Source organism: Poecilia reticulata, linkage group LG14 (assembly GCF_000633615.1).
Source record: "Poecilia reticulata strain Guanapo linkage group LG14, Guppy_female_1.0+MT, whole genome shotgun sequence".
NCBI classification, from domain to species: domain Eukaryota; kingdom Metazoa; phylum Chordata; class Actinopteri; order Cyprinodontiformes; family Poeciliidae; genus Poecilia; species Poecilia reticulata.
The window spans coordinates 16,733,464-16,754,358 of record NC_024344.1 but is presented as its reverse complement, the minus strand read 5'-3'; the positions used below and the strand labels follow the sequence as shown (position 1 = coordinate 16,754,358).

Sequence of the window (20,895 nt, the reverse complement as noted above, 5' to 3'; positions counted from 1 at the left end):
TGCTAGTTTCTTGTGTAAAAATACCATCAGCTTAAATATTTATTACTATATTATTGGATACCTTTTGAATTTATTTAAGTATTTGTGAAAATATAAACTTTTTTATTGATATTTTTTAACTAATGTACATAATTGTACCCTTTTTTTCTGCACAAGAGTTCATGCCAAAGATCAGTCAATTAAGGAAGTTAGCACATTTCAGCACCAAGCAGTTCAAAGTGCTTTACATCATGAAAACATAAAAACATCATAAACGCGTCATGCAATCGCCAATTACAAAACCAGTAACAGACATTACATTAAATTGTTGATAGATTTCAAATATGTTGGTCAATATGCCAGTTATTATGGGTCAAAAGCAAACAGGGGGGGTTTAGCCTTGATTTAAAGGAACTCAGTGTTTCAGCTGTTTTGCAGTTTTCTGGAAGTTTGTTCCAGATTTGTGGCTGAATGCTGCTTCTCCATGTTTGGTTCTGGGGATGCAGAGCAGAACCAGAAGACCTGAGGGTTAATACTGCAACAATCAAATATATGATTGAACGATGGTGGAATGAGGACTGGGTTCTGCGATTTACCGGAAGCTAAATCCAATAAATCCCAATAAATCACACAAGAGGTAAAACTCCACTTCATTACTGATGCCTCATGTCTTAGAAAGATCACGCCACGATGAACTCGGCGTGCACGGAAAGAGGAGTATGGGCATCATATTTTGCAGTGCATGCTTGTAAAGCGGCTCGGTGAGGTCGTTGCTGATTGGCCTGTTGGTGGGGGTAAGGTCAGAGAGCCGTGACGCTCACTACAGATGAGGGGGGAGGAGTATGGGAACCGACTGACCAGTGCGCAGTGAACTGGGGCCGATAGGTGGGCGTGTGGGGAGGGGTTAATAGATGAGGTAAACGTTTCCGGAGCCCAACAATCAGCACGTTCATTTCTCCACTCCTGCTGTCCTGTCTTCTCTGGGCGTTGGAGAACGGAGCGGGTCGCTGGCTCTCAGGGCGCTATAGGAGCGCAGTGCCACCCTGTCGGATGACGGGACAAGCTGTGCCGCTTGATGCTAAATATAACAACATGGAATCAGCGTATGCTGTAACAGAATATGCTCTCCATTATATAAGGACTCTGGAGTGTGAGGAAAAGAAGGCATGACTCCGGTGATAAACAGTTTGTGTTTGGCTTGGTTTTCGGTCTCCTTTCCTTTGGTTTGACTTTTGCTTGAAATTTAAACACCAGAATCTGTTTGACAGTCGTCTATTTAATCAGATTTCAGGTTGAAACTGAGTAGATTTATGTTGGGGTTTTATTTGATACACCAATGCAGAGTTGTTGTTTTTTTGTTTGTCTTTTTAGTCTGAAAGGTGTGAAAATATATTTGGCTCTGTTTAATCTAATACCCCAAAATGAAATCCAGAGCAGACCCAGAATCTTCTCTGTATTGAGGTCTTTACTTTGACTGGGTCAGCAGCGTACGTCTTCATAGAACGACACACATCTCTGTTCAAAAAGCCCACAATGAAAGACCAGCTGTCCCTCGCCCTCTGCTGGCTTGAGTTGGCCTCGGTTAGATGCTCGACGTTAAACCCCTGTCGCCCCCTGGCCAAAACACACACACACCCACGCACGCACACACYCCTGCAGCCCTGGCTTGTGTGCACGCACGAAATGCCATCACCAGCAGGCGTCGGGTTACGTGGGCCCAGAACCGAGATAGGTCACACCCTGCAAACGAAGGCTTTGATGAGAAGCTTTTTTTTTTTTTTTTTTTGCTCCGGGCTACAATCGCTCTCTCCCAGCCCGGAGTCGTCACACTCGTAGACACACACCGCTCCAAACGCCGGTCGTCAGAGCTCGGTTCTGTGAAAGTCGACCATATGACAGAAATAGAGCGCAGCGGCCTTTAATGTTGGAGGCTCCCCGAGAAAACACAGACTGCTGGTGGAACTCCTTGGAATAAATTAGAGCTTATGTGGCCAGCTCGTATGTTACTATAAGAGAAGAGATCTGCGACTGTTTTGAAACTGTAGCTAATCAAACACAGTGGGGAGGAATGTCGGTCTCATCCCCCAACGAAACGCAGTGTAATTACAGCTGAAGTTCTCCCGTGTTTTTCACTTTTATTTTTCCTCCTCTATAGCTATGCTAATGTCTGAAACAACCAGACGTGATGATCCCTTTGCGTTATAATCTCAGGTATTCCTGCAGAGATGAGACCTGATCTCAAGCAGATCTCTCGCATCTTTTTGCATCTGATGTGACTGCCTGGATGGGAACTCATTTTCTGAGAGTGGACTTACCTTTTTGAGACTTTAAAAAAAAATATATTTCAATATCTTATTTCTCTAAAAATTACCAGCCCATCACGGCTGGAGGATCAGTGAGAAACTGCCGTTCCAGATATCAGCCGTCCACTTAAAAGCAGAATCAGTTTTGCTCTGTGGTCACAAAAGGTCTGAGCAGATTTTACTGAGTGAGCCGTTCATGTTAGTAGTGGAAAAAATAGTTTTTTGAAACCCATCCATGCATTTATCTTTGGTTGAACCTTCAGAGATGTAAACATTACAAAGGACTTAGGGTTGCCTTTGATTCGTAGTAACCAGAACACTGATTTGACAAAATGTTACGTTTGTAGCTTGTTTCATAATTGGTGACTGTATTATGTTTTTATGACGTAAAGCACTTTGAACTGCACTGTTGCTGAAATGTGACATACAAATAAACTTGACTGGCTCAGAATAGGAGCAGGTCTGTTTTTTGCTCATTTTAAACCAAATAGTGCTGTTTTCATTTTTATAGAAATTTCAGTCTTTTATATAAAGAAATTCTAATATGAAGCTATGCATTTTACCATTCATCAGAACAAAACAAGCCAATATGTTTTTCAGTTGTTTTTGTCATTTTTTATCAGGTGGATAAAAACAATTAGACTCAACTGGGAGTACCTAATATTTGTCTACATATATAATCAATCCGCTGAAGATTCAACAGGACGAGTCAGTGACGTCAAAGTTGACTTATTTTGAAATTGATCCATTCTGGTTGCTGAGCTGCAGGTACTGAAGGAATCTGATTTTTTTGGTGTGTTAATGCATCACAGTATTTACCACCAACCAACAGTATGTAGTTTTTTTTTTTTTTTTGAGACTTATGCCTTGAGTGCATAAATAAGGTTCATTGTGCAATCTTGTCACTTTTTGTTGGATTCAAAACTTTTTTGTTTTACTTTATGTGTTACAGTCATTGAACAAAAACAGAATCAGTCAAAACCAGAATCTGAAGGGAACCAGAAACGGTTCTTTTGTCTGGAAAGTCGGATTCGGTGCATGTCTCGATGAAAAGCCCAGGAGTTACGGATCCATTAAGTGACAAGTTATCATGTTAATGTCGCTGTGAGTGTCTAGCAGTTGGTCAAACTTCAGACGGGTGACTTTTATCAAGAAGCATACAGTCGTGTGTGTGTATGTAGATATATCCGGTAACACACACTCACTGTAAAAGAGAAAGTAGGAGTGGAGAAGACTTCACAACAAGCTTTATTATCCCGACAAAATTATGATTAAACTTCAGCAAATAAAACTATTTTTAAATAACTCAAATTATTGCAAGAATAGAAATATCCTTTATTGTCCTACAACTGGGAAATTTGTGTGCAACAGAAGCAAAGTGACAGGCAATAACAGCAAATGGACCCACACAAAGATAGAATATAAAAAATGTACACACAGAGTAAAAAATAAAACATTTGAGTCGGCATTTAGCTGCCATTACTTAACTGCTTAGTGGAATGGTGTTCAATCCATTGGATAGTTCAGAAAGGTTAGACCCCCAATAATTAGACAGGTAGAAATGGTTAAAACTGAGACAATGGGACTTGTATAATAAAGAAATATATTGTGAACCAAACCACAGTTTTCACATAATCTAAATTACAAGAGACAAGCTGAAATATATTTGCCAATTAAGTAAACTGCTCTTCAAAGCAAGTAGTGTCTCTCTGGATGACAATTTCAGGAAAAAAAGTTTCTTAAAGCTGTAAAAATGTTGTAAAATTATTGCTTAACTACTGCCGTAAGGCTTACGCAATAAAATAGCAAGAATTCATCCAGTCATCCAGAAAATATGAGTTCTGTAATCTGTAAGTAGAACATTACATAAAATCCTGTTGTATCAGTTTTTTATATGTTCTGTTTTAGAACTAGCGGTTTATGAAAAAAGCTGTAATTAAAAAAAGATTGCACATAATGGTGCAGTGAACTTTATAAATTATCATGAATTGAAATGCAGTTTTTAACATAATTCCTCTTACATAGTAAGAAATGTTTTGAGTGTTTCCAACTTGGACTTGAAGCCTGCATTGGGGCAAAATACTGGATCTTTTTGTCTTACTTTTGTCAGAAAAAGATAAAAGACGTGTGTAAAGATTACACACATTTGCTGCACTCACATTTCAGAATTAGACACTGAATAGGACCAGACAGCAATAACGCCCGATATCTGGCGCTTAAAAGACGATTATCAACATGACGGCGGTCCTGATGAAGCTTTGAAGCTGCGTGTTCTGCTTCATTGATTCATCAGAAAACACAGAAACGGACGGTATTATCAGCGAAGCTCTGTTTTCCATCACACATTTGTTTCAATCACATCATGTCCAACAACAAAATAGTACTGAAACGCCTGATGTTATGCTCCTGCAGATACTGGGCATGGTTTCATTATGGGATGTCAAAGATTGGATACATTTTGGCTCGTGCAGAGCATGCCCGGCATAGCCAGAAGAAAACAAACCCAGATTTCTTGAATGTGATATGAGCTGCTATCAGTTCTTGAGCCTCATCCATGACGGACCGCATACTTCTCCCACTGTAACGAGACGCTTTGCTCTACACAAGCGCTATCATTCATCTGCCGTGGGATGATATTTGCGGGGAGAGGTTTGTTGAGAACTCCTTCAAGGAGATTTCTGTTCCTTTAGGAATATTAGTCGCCTCCCCGCCGCTTCCCTTCTTTCTCTTTTGTCAGAGATAAAATTGGCTTTAATGACTGGACGCTATTGTTTGTCAGGGCGATCCGTCTGCATGCAGCTGTGGATGAAACTATCTGCTGGGCTTGGCAAGACGCCCATCTTTGGACTCAGTTTCTTGGGAGAACGGGGCCAGTTCGCTGGACGTGCTTGATGTTGCGACTGACAGACAGAGGACAGCTTGCCGTATCTCTCCCAAAAAGACGGGAGAGCTCGGATGGGAATTCTTTTGACAGAAAACACCGAAGTGCAGAGCTAACATAGATGAGGATTGACTTGCTCTACTTAAAGTGAAAGTAACTCTGCTCTGCCTCTTATTTTTTTTTTTCCTCCCTTGATGTTCCTGTTTCCATGAAGTACAATCTGCGTGTAAGGATTTCCAACAGGAGGATGTGACAACATCAAAACAGCAACGTAAACTCAGGGTTAATCTGAGGGTTCCTCTGTCCCCACTGTCGCTATCGGAGCCCATCGGAGGGTGCTGACAGACAAAACACGCTTATCGTTTTATTCCTGTGGGCTTTCCTTGTAGGTTTTAAGTTTTGTAAATCCTCTCAAACATTACCTGCAGTTCAGAAATCCTGGTGTGGGCAGATGATGAAAGGATAATAAGTAATTACACCTCTTGATTTTTAGCATTGTGTGACGTTACAACCTCAAAATTCAATGTGTTGTTCAATGATTTCATGTGATTTACCAACAATTAAAGTGAAAATTTAGTTCAAAAATACTTTATTAAACCAAAAGGGAAATTACATGCAACTGATATTATCAAAGGTTCTTCAAAGAGTCATTGTAGACCTTGATGGCTGTGGGCAGGAAGAATCTCCTGGAGCAGTCTGTTTTACAATGGTACCGAAGAAGCCTCTGACTGAAGATACTCTGTTGTTGCATAGCAGTGTCATGAAAAAGATACTAATGGCTGTCTGTAATTTTCTTGTTTTTGTGAAGAATAATTCTCTGCATCGTCATCTCCAGAGTTTTTATAAGCTTGTTCAAAACCAAAACAGAGCAGGACAAATTCATAATGAACAATCACCTGGATATATTTTTTGTTAAGTCAGCAGCGGTCATCAGTTTCTTTTTGTTTGATGGGAATAAAACTTCTGGTTTGTGATGTTTTCTCTTATTTTATTGCGTAAGAGTGCGGGACGAGGAACGAACGTGCCATTTCCATGCCCCCATGTTCAACAGCATAGCGGAGTCGGCGTACGTGGCCCGCTGGAAATAAAGGCAGCGGATGAAAGAGGACAGATTACATATTCAGCCGTCCCATTTAGAGGAAGCGAAGCCTGCACGGATGCCCGTCGGGAACACGCTGACGAATTGTAGATTACTCACAGGTGCGACTGTAGAAGAGACGCATGGAGCCCTCCATCTTCACCCTGCATCTTGTGGCGTTCTCCATGGCTTCTTTCTTCCCATCGCGCTGTTGCAGATGCTTGTGTTTCGCCACCTTCAGCCCTGCGTCTGTTATCGACGGCCTTTATCGCTCCGGTCACGGCGCGTTTCGGCACGTACCGCCTTTGTTTCTTATCGCCAACCTGCACAGCTTATCAGTCCCGCTTTTATGCGCAGGATTTTTCTTTTTTTCCCCCCTTTGTCTGCTGTCGGCATTCTTTTATATCCCCGCGGTTGCTCACAACAACTCCACTGCAGGAGAGTTCTCTTGCAAGGTCAGTGGAGTTTTCTTTTTCTCCGCCAAACGGAAGCAGGAGGGGCTTACAGAGCAGGTGATGTCATGAGGCACGCTTGCTGAATTCTCAGATTTTTTGTGGCATCATTGTTGACGATACATTATACACTTTCCACAAAGTTCTCCTACTTATACTGCAATTCATTTAGCAAAAAAAAATTATTCTGAGTTTAGAAAAGTTATCACTGTGGAATCTTATATCAAATAAACTCCAAAGGCTTTGCAAAACTTTTACTGTATTTGAGCCAAACTGCTACAAATGGTTTCCTGTCCTTTATATAGACCACACGATAACAAAGTCACCGCTGAAACGGCTTCAGTCGTGACATCATCGGGCACATGTACTGCCTCTCGAAGGCAGAGATTGTGCATTAGCTCAAGATAAGCTCTCTTGTTGACTTTATGCGGTGGAGTGCAGATATGTAAACATAATGAAGGGCATGGTCAGCGACCTCATGGTGAAGAAAAGCTGGGAACAGCGCGGTCATACTTTGGGAAGTGTACCCAAGCCAGAGTTTGTTCCTCCTTCAGGGCCTCTGTGGTTAGTGATTCATATTTGATCTGCGTGTCTGCTCCCCATCCCACCGTCAGCCCAATTGGCCCGAAGGAACGTAGACGGCTCGTTTCTCAGCGGCTCCGCACCAAAGAGCTCAGCACATCAGCTGTCGCAGGTCGGTGCCTCAGGCCATAACCTGTTGCGTGCAAAACACTTCAGCATCCAAATTTGCTTCTGAAAAGGAGTGACAGGCTGTACCGGATAGAGATACCGTTTGCCATAAACATTTCAATCAATCAATCAAGTGTATAGCACATTTAGGCAGCAAGTCAGTTCAAAGTGCTTTACATCATGAAGACATAAAAATATCGTAAACCAGTAGTGTCATCATTAAAGTCATCAAATATGCTGGTTAATGTTCCAGTTATCATGGGTCAAAGGTAAAGCTAACCAGGTGGGTTTTTAGCCTCAATTTAAAGGAACTCAGTGTTTCAGCTGTTTTGCAGTTTTCTGGAAGTTTGTTCCAGATTTGTGGCGCATAGAAGCTGAATGCTGCTTCTCCATGTTTGATTCTGGTTCTGAGGATGCAGAGCAGAACCAGAACCAAAAAAAACCAGAGAGATCTGGAGGGTTGACACAACATCAACAGGTTTCTGATGTGGTTTGGTCCTCAGCCGTTCAGTGATTTATAAACTAACAGAAGCACACATTTAGCTCTTTTGCTGTTCGCCATGAAGCCTGGCTAAAAAACGTTTTCCATTCTGACTCTGTGGATTGTTTTCTGTCTTGTTCTCGTTGCGTCGTGTGTATCGGAAAGTGGTGTCAGTTTTGGGGATGGATGACTCCTCCAGATGATCCGGTGTGTAGCCGGAGCAGCAACGCAGCTGGAATTGTTATCTCTTTTGATATCGGGGCCGCATGTAATGTGGAAAACACCCGAGGCCGGCCCCACTTCCTCCTCCAGCAATTGGGGCTTCACATGCCAGTTGGCTTTTACAATCCCTCCAGAGATTTGTAGTTCATTTTGCAGAATTCCTACTTAGCTATGTAAAATATTTCCCCTTTGCCATCAGAACTGAGAGAGGAATCCTGGATTTACGTTTTGTTTGTCGGCTTGTGCATCTTGGTATTGGATTAGATGCGCCTTAACCCAACCGCCTTACTTTAACAAGATGTTTCTTAGAAGTGAGCAGAGGGAAGGAAGTGCTTTAGATGTTATTGCCTGTCTACCCAGAGGGGCTGCGTGTTGAGACACACCCTCCCTCCTCCCCTCTCTCCCTTTCCCACCTTCCCTTCACGCCCCTCGCCCTGATCTACCGGCCCATCCATCTCTCCCCAGGCGAAAGTTCTGCCTCCTCTGCCAGAGCTGTCTGGCCTGTGGGACCATCGTAAAGTGACAGACACACCTTGCCTGTAAAAACAGAGCAAACATCACAGCAGCGCTCCGAAGCAAAGTACGGTTTTCTCATGCTTGTGTAACTGTGACTTTCTGTGGATACGTCTCTAGTTTTAGAATGTGAGAAACGGCAAGAATAAGGCGATTTTTAGTGATTTGTCTTTTTGTCATTGCTCTCAGAAGTGTGAAACGTCGTCAAAGTGCCCTAGTTGTATGACGAAAAACCTAGATATAGATAATATGGTTATAGTTATTAGTCAGTTTGTGATATATTGATAAACTGTTACTGTTTTCTGTCATATTGTTTCTACCACTGACATGCCAGAGAAAAAACCAGCGTTTTTATTTTTAGTCTATTCTTGTATTGTTTTTTCTTGTAAAGTGGATTATAATTGGGTGTCTTGAAAGGTGCTGACAAATAAAACTCATTATTACTATTATTATTATTATTATTAGAGTGACCTGAGTTTTCTCCGGTTGTTTGAAGGATAGGGAAGAGCAGCGGCTGTTCCCAGGCTGTTATCGCACACTGCCAGTTTACTGGCTGCCACATGATTTCATGTCCTCCTCAGTGCCTCTTTGTTTGTGGCGTTCCACAGGGTCCTAGTTTAGGCCATTTTCTATTCTTTGGATCTATTCTTCCTTTTTAGCTCGCTGATCGTCAGGTTTATATCCCTCTGCTGAGATAAAGCCTGTTTTGACCAGGTGCTCGCTATGTTAAAGCTTCCTGTTTTGCAAACACACTTCACCAGCTCTCTCTGCTCTCATTGGCTGCCTCGATTTTAAAGTTCCCTTCAGTGTCTTGCTTTTATGGAAAAATATAAATCCCACAAAAAGCCATAAAACATAAAGTCCAGGTTAGCACCTGCAGATCAAGCATTCTACAATTTGATCGCAAAGGAGTGAAATATTCAATTAAAAAAATGTTTCATACAATTAGTAAATATGTAAATCCTTAGAGTGTGTGTTTTCTCATAGTGAAACTGTCATGCCACTAGTTGCCAGATGTCCACACTAATGATATTACACTGTTTTGATAGCTGGAATGACGTGTTTACCTGGCACCTTGGAGAAACATGTGTATAAACTGTTTCTGTGCCAACAATCATAGAAAGCCTAGGTACTTGACTTCATGGCAATACTGCTGAAACTTGAACTACCCTATCAGGATGACTCACTTCAGACTCGGCGTTAATAATCTTGGCCCAGTGACAGCATGACTAAACATAAGCTTGAATCACACGTCTGCTGCTATTAATTTAACCGATAGTTCTGAGCTCAAAGACCGGTCCGAATAGCAAAACACATTAAGCCGACACACCTATAGATTACAAAGTGAATGGCGAGCATAAGGCAGAATTATCTCATCTGCAATGGCTGAACCTGACTGAACTGAATGAATCAGATCCTACAATTGCACACAGTTAAGAAAACCAAAATCAGCGGAGGATCTTATAACGTGATGTTTAAAATAATCGAGGGACAGTTTGTTGGTTAAAGCGAGCCACTCAATTTTAGATGTTAAAGATAAAATGGGATTGTCATTGCTAAAACACAGCTTACATTATGTTCACTTTGATTTTCTTTTCTTTTTTTTTTTTTTTTTGCTTGGAGACACATTATCATATTCTAGTTTTATCATTGATGATCTTGTTTTATCTTCACATTAAATATGTGGTTTCATTTGCAGCATACAACGTTCATCAACCCCACAACTGAGTCGCAGAAAAAAAGAAAATGTAGCAGAACCTCAGACAAACGAAGCTCGGAGGGTGTTTCCCAAACGCCCATCAAATCTGGAGTTTAAACGGCAGCAGACCAGTCATATCATTCGAAACACCTTTGAATGATATGATTGTTCAATGCATGAATAAAATTAAAGTATCATTAATTATTATTATTAGTAGTATTATTAACCCTTGTGTTTACAAATGGGGTCCAACCGACCCCACACACATAAAACTTGTATCATTTGCCTCAGTCCTCGCACGCACAAGGGTTAAAGTTATTATGTCATTAAAGTTTATTAAATTTTGGAATTGCTCACTATTTGTTTACTGTTTCATTTGTGGTGGCATTATCAATTGACAACACCACAACTTATTTGTGTCTTATCATTTGATAAGAAACAAAAAATGTTTGAAATGTCATCTTTGGAATAATGTCTTTGCTTTAACATGTTAGAAAAGGTTTTACACCGATAACATAAAGACAAAGGGTGTGATGTTATCCCTCTTCCAAATAAGGTTAATGAAAAAAAAACACTAATAACTTGAAGGCTTAAAAAGATGCTAAACATTTTTGAGTTCTTTTATCTTCTATTGAAGTTCTTAAAGAGAAATTGGATTGGCTAAAATCAGTCTTGGCAGACCAAACTGTATTATATTAAAGTTCTACACATCACAGGATATTGTTGGCTTTAAGATTAACTGTAGATGTTTTTGAAGTCTTCGGTAGCAGTAGTTTCTGTAAGGATGCACCAACATGAAAATTTGGACTAATATTGATATATCAATCCACCTCCATTGCTTCTCTGCTTCAGCTAAACATCCCATAATCCTGTGCTGCATCACTATCAATGTCGCATGACAGGACAAATACCGCATGACTTCCTCGCTTCCCTCTTCGGAAACATAAACGGCAACAAGATGGAAACAAACGTCTGTTACCAAAATTGGCCCAGTTTTACTTATTGGGTCAATACCAATATTTAAAAAAAGAGAGATAGACAAACACTGGTTGATACCGTCATTGATGCGGGTATGTCATGCTTCCCTACTTTTGAATAAATGTTTTATGGTGATACATTTGACCTGGATATCTTTGTGTTTTTAGCTCATTGACCAAAGGGAAAGAACACATCTAAAAAGTGATTGCTTTGCAGAGTACTCGGTGTTCTGCAAAGAACAGCCTGGCCTGTGTAACTTAAAAAGCAGTTGCTTCAACATGCCCTCACTGTCACCTGTCAACACCGAGGCAGATGTTTAACATCAGTAAAATGGCCAAAAGAGCCCATATGAGCACTCCATCTACACTCAATTAAGGTTAATACTACACCCCTGATCCTGTGCTCTTTTATTATCCATTATTATTATTATCCAGTAATGATAGATTGGGAATGGGAATGGGAGGGAAGTGACAATCAGGAGGTGGTAGTGCAGTCCTAAGGTCAGCGCTTCTGCTGGTTTGGCTCTGATGTGGTCTACCAGAAGAAAGTTTGAGCGGGACGCAGCCTCTGCCACACGGCACCCATTCCTGGAAGAAGCTGGTTCAGATCTACAGCCCACCCACATAGCACTGCAGTGCAGACGGACCCGACCGAGGCATCGCTGTGCTTTCCCTTCAGCCGGGGGTTTTGATTTTATACGGTTATTTACTTACTCGCTCTGCTGTTTTTCCTCGTTCTCTTCATACTCCCTTTTCGCCGAGCGCAGGTGTGCATTTGCTCAGCCGAGGAGATTTGTTGGCTCGACTACAAAGGTACTTCAATATAAAAAGGAATCAGGCAATTCTGGTTTCACTTTATGGAGTCCCACCCCTCACATGCCAGTAAATGCCACAAACCAAGCCCCTGCAACAGGAAAAAGGAGTTTTCCTTTCAGAAGACTGTTGTCACCTCACGAGCGTTCGTTAGAACATCCTGGATTTAATTAGTGTTGCACTTCAGAGGTTTGATTAGTCAGACAGGAGGTGAGGAACACCTGAGTCAGGAGAGTCTTTCTTTGAGCCACAGGCGCTTCAGGAGCCAGTTTGACTCAGGTGACACTTAATTAGCCTGTGAAGGACTGTCGGTACCACAGACCCTCCAGTTGACTCTGGTTGAGACGGGATTCTTGAGTCACCTTTCATGCCATATGAGGTCACTCCCTTTTGTGTACACACGCACCATCCTAGAGACACCCACTCGTTGCTGATGCACCCTGAGGCCCAAGGGGGAAGGAGACCCAGCCGAGGAAACGGGGAGGCCTATAACATGGGGGGAACCGCTGAGTGACTCTGGAAGCTTCCCGGATCAGGTTGCAGGGCCAACCAGGTCTGCATTGTGAAGACGAGTCGATCTGTTTGGGTGAAGGGGCCTTACATCCATCAGGGGAGTCGTGTTGTCTCCAAGACCTCTTCACCCTGCCTATAGGCACTAAATGCCACTGTGGAAATTTGAATTCCTTTGTAGTAGAAGGAATGGCATTCATGACTTTTTGACTTGAAATAAGACACCTAATGAGGCAATGATTTATGACAAGATTTTCTCCTGATTTTTAGGAATTCAGGGTTTCCCCCAGTTTGTTAATAATCCTGGTGGGCCGCCAGGCTTTACTTGGACCCCGCCAGGCTCAGCATTGTTTGTTTATCTTAAATATAGTTTTTTTTTTTTTTTAAAAAACAGTGACAGTAAGACTTTATAGTTGACGCATTGAACTGGGTGTGACCGTCCCTACACCTGCCCGTTGGCCACACAAGCTATTATTTCAAAATTGTGATGCCTGCCTGTGCATCTCCACATTTTTGTGACGCAACATTTTAACACATCATGGTGGACTTCCCTAGCACCTCTACCACTGGCCTCAGCAGATTTTCTAGGGGAAACCTTGAAATTAATAAGAAATTCTAAAAATGTAGATTTCATTGGCGTTGAAGTTGAATTGATGTTTTCATCCTTCTGAAACCCACAGTACCGTTGCCCGGCCCTCCTTTAGTAACTTTTTTAGCTGTTAGACTAAATGTAGATGAAACACTGAGGAACAGAGCTGAATGATGAGTAAGAGAAGTAGTATACAGAGGTTGAAAGCTCATTTTTAAACACTTTAAGTCTTCTTCACTTGGTAATAACTTCCGCAGAGAGGCTTAATGGTGCTTAATCATGCTGCCTTCACTGATTGGAAAAAGACTGAATTTTCAGTTTCCAGCCGGTTGGAATCAGTTTCATTGGTTGGAAGTGAAAAAGGAGAAGCAAATCCAGTTGCTGCTCAGTTTCTCTGGGTTTTATTGGGAGCTTGTACTCGTTTACTCATTTGTGTTGGGTGTGAATTAAAGTCAGTAATTAAAGTCAGTAATTAAGGAGCTGTGTTCTCTTGTTCACCACCCAAAAACGATGATTGCATGGAAAACTTTCTGTGATCCAACAAAGTGGACTTTGTGCTGCTTTTGAGCGTCTGAGAAAAAAAAAAAACAGCATCTATCTTCGGGTTTGTAGAGGTTTCCCGTTAGGAGCGGAGAAGAAGGAAAATGAACAGTTGCTTGCTCTTAGCGTACTTTACCCTCCTCACCACGGCCTCTTTTTTACCGCGCGCCAGCAGTGGAGCTAGTGGAATCGTCTAGCCCTTAAATCGCAGACACTATATCCCTTTCCTGCTAAAGTGATTGATCTATTTGGTACCGGAAAACACCAGCAGACCAGCCCTGCCAGGCAGCAAAAGTACCAATTTGACTCCAACCCTGTGATATAAGAGCGTTGTAGTGATGACAGACCGCGCCGTTTTCTGGGCTCCCCCACCTTTCATTCTACACGGCGTACCGAGGGACAACTGAGGACGTCTGAGTGGCCTTTATAGTTGGAAGCGCTGTACATTTAATGTGCTGCTTGCTGCAGAAAGGCAACCCGAGTTTTGTTGCCCAAGGCTGGCTAAGTATAGTTAACTCCTAGGTGCACAAGGATATTTAGAGAAATAACTATTGTTTACGTGTCGTTTTCGCAAAAGTAGTTTGAAAAATCTCAGACAGCACGACTGTCGTGGTTCAGACGCTGCTCTGTTCTTCACTTTGACCCCATTATTGAACTAAATTCTTTAAAGTTCAGCCATCGGGTTGGGAACCATGCAGAGATGTTCAACAGCGCTCAGATGCTTCCTGTGGAGCTGGCACAGCTGTGTGAAAATGAGATCTTCTGAACGGTCGTGACTCAGTGGTACTTGCTTATATCTGTGTGTATTGTGTATACATATTGTTGCCAAGTAGGAGAAAGTGATTTATGTGTGTTTACACTATACAGAATTTTATTAGTTTATATACAAATGTGCTGAGTAAGTTGCCGGGTTAGAACAGGCACGGGTTATTTGACGGAAATCAGAGCTTACCGTTTATTTTTGTGCAATACTTTAGATGTAACTTCTGTCTCTGACCGCTTCATGTAGAGGTCACGCTGAAACGTTTTCCCTCTTCTGTTATAAACAATTTGGATAATTTACTTATGCATCACCCAATAAAGACATGCAGAATTATAGAAATATTTGGTTGTTTTGAAAGTTTTGCTCAATCAACTTTTACAAGGATTAAGGAGAAAGATTAAAGGGAAATCTAACAGAGAAAAAACCCTGAATGTAAATATATGCTGTAGCAGTAAAAGAAGACATAATTTACGTATTTGTAAGGAATCTTAAGCTGTCCAGCTGGCACGCAGTTAAGCTCAAAATTTATCATATCCCTAGCAGATTTAGACTTAAAATCATTTGCTGCTATTTTGATGATTTATCTTGAGCTCCAAGTCTTTGAAACTGAAAGGTCTCTTTGCCTTCACTCTAATCTTCAGCTCCTGCCACAGATTGAAGTTTGGAGTCTTAATATCACCTCCAGTGAGAAGAAACATGTTGGCAAAAGTAAAAGACTGTTTGAAACTTCATTCTGCCAAGACAATAAATAATGCTCGGCACAAATACAGGCTTTAAGCCCTCTAAAATTATAAACATTATAAAGCTAAAGACGTAATAAAGTTTGGTGTTCCACAGGGATCTGAGCCAGGAACAGCTCAGTGTATAAAGATGAGAAACTGGAGGGTCATTGACCTGCATCCATACAGGATAAAACTGGGTCAGGAAAGTAAACTCTGCAATACTAACTGCAGTGGGAAGTGTCCAGATGTGAATGATCTAAACTCTAGAAATGTTTAAAAGTTCCTGGAAAAGAGAAAAACAACCCGCTCACATGAAGTGGTGTTAACCGTTGATGTGTTCAGACGAAGTTTTCTGTGAGGTTCTTGTTCCTGCTGGATTTTGGGGTGTTTTCACTGGGTTCAACTGGGGACCAAAATGTCAACGTCTGTTACATCTTCAGTTGCTGCGGTTGGTTTTCACACTGGCCTGTGTCAAATTAAACAAACCCTTTGAGAAACCTTTTCACCTTTGGTGGCGCTGCGACAAGATCCACTGAAGGAAACGACACAAAAACCTCTGAAGATGACGCTGAGCGCAACTTCCTTCTTCACGAAATGTAAACCAAAATGGAGCAGCGTCAAATTTTAGTGGTCACATGAGCCATTTCTCCTCTTACTCTAGACTAGTGTCTTGATTTTGGTTGTATTTACCCAAAATGCCCTGTGTCCACTTGGCATTCACCTCTGCATTTGAACCACACAAGAGTTCACTTCAACTGAATCAAGACCAGAGTTTGTTTTTTGGTCCGCATCAAAGTTCAAATGTACGTTCACACCTCCCCAAACGAACCGGACCTTCTGGGCAAACAAATTCAATTAAAGCGGTTTAAACAGGGCCGGTGCAATGCACGCTTCACTTATGTGGTGGAGAAAGCGGTTTCTAGGAAACCCATATTCAGGTTTGCACAGCCTGTTGGTGAAGGTAGGGCAGCGGTGTTTACCTGCCCACTTGAGCGGATTCCTCAGCCGGCTGCCTCAGACACGGAGCTACAGGCTGTGGTGCCTTCGTGTCTACTGTCTACACTGGAGACATTCTTAACCTGATATCGCTGCAGCGCGCTCAACAAAGACGTTGAAAGGCCATATTGAAGCAGGTCTGAGGAGGAGGAGCAGAGGGGGGGATTTGATGAGATAGACGGACCGACTGTAGTCAGAGGGGCCGGAAGCCTTGAAGTGCCATGCCATGAGGGAGAGCAGGTGTGAGCCTCTTTATACGTCTCTCTCCCTGTGTGTGTGTGTGTGTGTGCGCGCGCGCAGATATGCATGGCTGACTGCGAGCTCTAACGCGTGTGTTTTTGAGGAATAAGTAGAGCGTGTTCTCCAGGCCTGGACGTCGAGACGATACACGGCGGGTTTTCATGCCGCCTGAACGACAACATCGCGACTGGATAAAATTGTGCTCTCTTTGTTAATCAGCACAGCAGTAGGTGATGGGCGGGTGTGCGTTAGGGAGATGGAGGCGACTTCAAAGCGCGTGGCAGCATTCTCTCAGCCCGGCCTGTTTACACTGCTCAGTGAAGTCTGCATTCCACTGTCTCATTTTTCCATGGCATTCCACGAAGAGCTCAGTTCTCCTGGCTGCGTGCCCTACAGAGTTTACCCCTCCCCTCACCCCAGCCGTGTACACACTGTACAATGCATGCATGCTGCTTACTCCATTTGGCCCCTAAAACAAGACGGGACCCAGCCAGGTGTGAAGAGAGCATGTTTGGTGGAGGAAATAACTCATATGCACAGCTGCACCTTGGAATGGTGGAAGATTCAGCTCACCTCTCGCTTTGAGACGAGCTAATGCTAACCTTTGCTGCCTCTGATATCTCTGGATATCAGAGGCAGGAGATTCTGCTTGTATAGTGAAGTTTGTGTTAAAAAAATCCTCCGTTTTATGATATTAGGTAAGAAATTAAAGAATTAATGCCTGGGCAAGGCAGTGGTGCAGGGGTTAGACAAATGGAGGCCTTAGGGTTCGAGCCCCGGCCCGATGTCTCACAACTTAATTTCCTGTCTGACAACTGTCTCATGAAGGATACTAGAGCTGACAAAATCATTAAAAATAGATTTAACGCCAAAGTTTATTAAATGATCTAACTTCTGTTTCCACATTATGACTTCTGTATGTTTTGCAACTGGAAATAGTTTAAAAAAAAACTAGTATTTTCTTTTTTAGGAAGAGAAAAACCGAAACTTTGTCTCAGCCAGCAGACTAGGAGCACACAGCAACAAGTGGGGGAGGGGCAGCACTGCGTTACTCTACGCCACATGCAGCTGGAGAACCGATGCCGTTACGGCAGCCTCTGAGGCATCTCATTTAAAGGACTTGAATATTTCTTTGTGAAATCAAAACTTCAGGTGACATTGTTACACCGGGACAGTCAAGTTTTTCCAGTTCCCTGAGAGGAATCACTTTCTGATTCCAATTTTTAATTATTTTTTTATATTATGACACATAAAGAAACATGCAGCTGGTTCTGTGTTTGAGGAAGACGTTTTGAATCCAACAGGAAATGCGTTTATACAATAAAAACACATAACCGTAACTGTTATCGGCTTTTTATTAAACTCAAAAATGTGCATCAAAGTACAGGCTAATGGTTATAAACTGAGTTATTTATTTTGATGCATTTATTAAATAGGATAAATTATATTTTCAAATCATAAATAAAGCCGAAGGTAAAATTGGTGGTATTCTTTTTATGGCTGATTAATTGGTGCTTCTCTTATGTTATGGGCTGGTAAAATATCAACACATATTATACATATTTTTATTACTTATTTTGTCATGCGGAATGTTAGAAAAGGTTTGGTCAAGTGAAATTACTCAAACGGAGAACAATAGTCAACAACAATAAGTATGAAAACAACCGACCCATTTATTAGCAACCAGTGGCTTTGCTTGCTAAATACAAGTGCTGCTGGATAGAAATCCTGGACCAGACCAAATCCTGGACCGGAGTGGTTCTATCAGTGTGCTTTTATCTGAGATCTTAGATGCAGGCTGATATTGTCCGATACTCGTGTTTTGGCTGACCAATGTCTGATATCAATATCTTGTCAGGACAGCCCTAGCCATAACGCATACCTCTTTTTTAAATGTGCTGTAGGTTCTCTGACAGAGTGAAAATGAACACAGAACTCGAAGTGACGTGGTTTTACTCTGATTTCCGGTCGCTCGGTTGTATCTCGTAGCCGCCCTGTGGCTAACCCAGACCTGTCCGCTTCTCTGCTGGCTCGTCTTGAAAAGCTCTCAATTTCTTCCCCGGCCATAAATCAAGCGACTTCCAACGCCTCCCTCGGAGCCACAGCGAAGCACAGCAGCAAAAAGGAAAACGGTTAACAGTGCCAATTACAAGGTGTGTTGCTGGAGCTTTTTTTTGTGGCAGTTTGCTGATGGTTTGCTCAGCATGTAGGCCGTGCCAAGATGTTGGGGGTAAGAATACATAAAAAAAAACAAGCTGTTAGATTGTATTTACCTCCTTTGTGTGTTTCTGACTGCATCTCTCCGACATCCACTGGTGGTTAAAGGGACACTTGTGGTCTGGACTTTAGAAAAGGTGACGGACAGTGACATTTTTCCATTTTCCCTTCCCACTGGATCCTCCCTTGGAGATCTTCCACAACAGTGTTTCTAGATAATGACATCAGCAGAGTGCTTCCATTTTACTTGGAATCTCCAAACATTTCAAAAATGTGCAGGAGACCCTACGCGTTACTCGTTTAGAGCAATCTGTCTGACCACTACGAGTCAGACAGATTAAGTAAAAATTTACTTAAGTAAAAGTACAAATACACAGACGAAAATGTACTCAAGTAAAAGTAAAACTACCGCATTAACATTTGTACTTAAGTAAAAGTAAAAAAAGGACTGGCTTTTAAAAATACTTAAGTATTAAAAGTAAAAGTACTTGCTGAATGGATTACCTAATCGCTAATATCATTAAGTGTACCGATCGTATTTAATTTTAATACATTAGAAATGTGCCATTTTTATGAACACAGATAAAGCATGTTTTTATTGTGTTTACTCTGTAACATAGTTTAGACTTAGATATGTAATTCTATGCATCATAATTTCAGGGATGGAAACATCTTGTCTCCTGTCCTGACATAGCATGAACTTCACTTTTTTTCTTTTGCCACTAGTGGCATTTATTTTTTAAAGAAATCAACAGAAAGGGGATGGAAAGAAGGTGGGTGGGAGAGGACAGGCAACCAAGGATCCAGTAGCAGTGTTGTAGTCAAGACCAACTAACCCAAGACAAAGTCAAGACCAGCACCCCGCGCTACGTGACACAAAAAACAAAACTTTTACCTATCAAAATTACTTCTCAAATTGATCTGAAAGATCCACATTCCCATAAAAAAAAACTAGATATGAAATACTTAGAGCTGAAATAAATTTAATCAGTAAAGATCCGTCCAGAAGAATCGGATCGTTCCTGAATGTCACATCAATGCAGACTTTGGTCACAGCGTTGTCCCATATACAGTATGCGACACCTCAGTCAACACCTCCACACAATAATTCAGTGCATGAGTGACAACTTTTTTTCATCGCAGATGCAACATGTTAGCTGTACAGCTAGCTAACACGTCCACGGAGCTTACCTTTCTTTAAGCTTTCTTTAAGTCCCCGTCTGTGAAAGCGAAGCGCTGCTGATTTTCCATGTCGTTATATCAATTTATGCAGCGCTATTATATTACTGAAACCACTGCGCATGTCTTGGAGCTCCGCGTGCGAGTAAAGGTGGAGCCGATGGGTGACAACAGACACTAAGTCACGTTATTGCTCGGATTTTACGGCGCCACCTTAAGTCCCTGAACTTCACATTTTAACGGACAAAAAGAGCAACGCGAATTGGATGTAACGAGTAACGCGACAGTTTTGTAGAAATGTAGTGAAGTAGAAAGTACAGATACTTACTGTAAAATGTAGTGGAGTAAAAGTAGAAAGTAGACATTATTAAATCTACTTAAGTAAAGTAGAGATACACAAAAATTGTACTTAAGTACAGTAACAAAGTACTTGTACTTCGTTACTTCCCACCACTGCTGACCCGTTCGTTTTAGCGACAGGTTTCCCCCCGTCGCGTGGAAAATCAGGGGCCAAAGCCGGACGTGCAGTCAACGTCACGTCTTGGCGTGAAGCGCGAAGAAGCCGCGCGGCGTGTACAGAGTGCATACGTTGCAGGCAGATGTTGCAGCAATCGACTGTGGGAACAGAGGAAGTGTGCTGGAGAAGTCATTTCTGTTCGTCATTTGTTCTGTGCAGATGGGAGGACAGAAATGCCTCCAAGGGTAGTTGAGGAAAATGATTTACGGTGTCAACTCCAACCCCAATAATCAAGCTTAAACGTTTACCTGCTATCACTCTCGATCACGTCGGTGCCAGAGAAGAAGGATGTTGATTTATTCCGTTAAATCGGAGGCTTATCCAAACCATTACCCAACCTTTTGCATGGGGATGCATTTGTTGTTGTGCCGCATTCCGTTTTGCAACGAACCTTTATATAAAAGTGGTTTTGCGGGCTGCAGTTTGTTTAGTTCAGCTCGAGTTGAAACTGTTTATTTAATTCATTTTGGTTTCTTTTATTGGTGCGTTCACTGCGTAAGCACCCCTGGAAGTCCCACTCTCCACCTGGGAAAA

General features: G+C 41.9%; 1 protein-coding gene and 1 long non-coding RNA gene across 2 annotated transcripts in view; one reads left to right on the top strand and one right to left on the bottom strand.

The window, feature by feature from the left end:
• The window catches only part of rnf43 (ring finger protein 43), a 100,234-nt gene that overhangs the window by 30,532 nt on the left and 48,807 nt on the right, over nucleotides 1-20,895 (top strand). The window lies entirely within an intron of this gene.
• Nucleotides 5,739-6,726, bottom strand: LOC103476060 (uncharacterized). The gene is made up of 2 exons (XR_535399.1): nucleotides 6,362-6,726; nucleotides 5,739-6,241 (listed from the first exon to the last, which is right to left on the bottom strand). It is a non-coding gene; the product is annotated as an uncharacterized LOC103476060 (long non-coding RNA).